This window comes from Corvus brachyrhynchos, unplaced genomic scaffold (genome assembly GCF_000691975.1).
Source record: "Corvus brachyrhynchos isolate BGI_N302 unplaced genomic scaffold, ASM69197v1 scaffold125, whole genome shotgun sequence".
Classification (NCBI taxonomy): domain Eukaryota; kingdom Metazoa; phylum Chordata; class Aves; order Passeriformes; family Corvidae; genus Corvus; species Corvus brachyrhynchos.
Genome location: NW_008238342.1, coordinates 1,041,133 through 1,043,024, shown reverse-complemented (window position 1 = coordinate 1,043,024; position 1,892 = coordinate 1,041,133).

Sequence of the window (1,892 nt, the reverse complement as noted above, 5' to 3'; positions counted from 1 at the left end):
TATCACCGGAACCGCTCGCGGAGAAGCGGGAGGTTCCTGCGGTACCTCCCAGGAGGCTGTAACTCGCCGTCCTAATGACAGGAAAGACCCTCCGGGGCGGGCAGAGCAGTGGCGGAGCGGGCAGCGCTTTAGGTGCTGCTCTCAAGCCCCAAAATAAAGACGACGAGTGCTGTGACATTCCCATAAAATGAGGTGTTGGCACCCGGGAAGGTGCTTGCCCCATGTGGGACGAGGGCGTGGTGCCTGGCACCGCTCCTGTGCGGTTCCTGTCGGTATCCTGTCCAGAATATTCGTGAAGCAATTGGGGGATTGCTGGCCTGTAGCATCTCTCTTGACAAGCCCTCCTCATGCTGTTTCTCCCCGTAATTCAAACCCAGCTCCGGGTGAGGTTTGTGTGATGCAGCAGCACCTGCTTTGGAAACCAGTGCCCGAATCCATCTATGCAGTCCTGGAGTGGTGCCACCCTCCCGCACTGGAACTGGGCTTCAAATCCGGTGTGTTCCCCTGTCTCAGAGCAGAGGTGGACAAGACACCGGGACTCAAAGCAGCCTGGTTCCCTGGGAGGGGACTGAGTCCCCTGGGGCTGTTCGCAACTTCCCAGAGAAGCTGTGGCTGTCCCTGGATCCCTGGCAGTGTCCAGGCCGGGTTGGACGGGGCTTGGAGCAGCCTGGGATGGTGGAAAGTGTCCCTGCCCATGGCAGGGGGGGGGATGAGAGGAGCTTTAAGGTCCCTTCCACCCCAAACCGGTCTGTGATTCTGTGGTCAGTGCTGTGGCTCCCACCAGGAAAGACTCCCAAGCCTGCAGTCCCAGCATGGTTACACTGATTTTGGCACCCTGCAGTTCAACCAGAATGGTGAATTTTAACACCAGAGCGATTGGCTGAGCTCTCCCTACACCTCCATCTTTAGACTTGGATTCATCCACACCAAATCCCAGCTGTTCTTCCCACCTATGCCTGTAGATGAGGAGGGGGTGACCGGAGCAGGGAGAGCAGAAACGAGAAGTGATGAATTAACCCTTTGGGTGGCAGAGGTGCAGCATTTAGAAATCAAAACTGGATCACTTTGCTTGAAGGAGAGGGAGGGGCAGAAATAACCCAACACTTTATAATCTCACGGCAGCCAAAGACTCATAGAATGATTTGCGTTGGGAAAGACCCCAAAGGTCATTTACTTCCAACCACCCCACCATGGACAAGGAGGTTTAGCATCAGGGAGGGCTGGCTGTTTATGTTTTTTTAATAAAATAACCCCAGTTCACCCTCTGCTCGCAGCCTGTGTCCCACTAGGTGTCAGTGTACACTCAGGTAACTGCACGGTGGCTCAGACAAAAAGCCACCGAGTAATTTCAACGTACTGTTCATTTGCTGCAGCTGTAATTTGGGTTTCTGGGGCCATTTATCATAAAAGTGTCTGCTTGCTGATCCCATGGCTCAAGGCTGCTGGAGTATCTCGCCGTGTTCCTGGGAGAATCAAACTGGTGGCGCCGATTTCACTAAAAGCTGTCACAGTGTGTGACTGGAATGCTTTTTATTAAAGCTCATTTTCCAGACTCTGATTTAACAGTGTTCTAGAGCACTGCCACTTACTGTATACTGGAACAGTAATTTTCCTATCAGAGTCAGTAACTCAGTTCTCAAAGTTGACTGCAATCTTTTTGAAACAGATTTAAGAGAAGCAGGACAAAACACAGGCAGAGCCGTGCAGTGTCCCCCTCCTGGCATCAGAGGGAGAAGAAGTGTCCCTGCCCTGGCATCAGGAAAGGTGGGAATGCTCTGCCCCTGAGGCCACGGAGTAGGTGGCCTCGGGGAGGCAACATCAGAGGTATTAATTGCAGTACTCAAAGACCAAAAGAAGGGATGAACAGAGGGTGGTGTAAGCGGGACTGAATC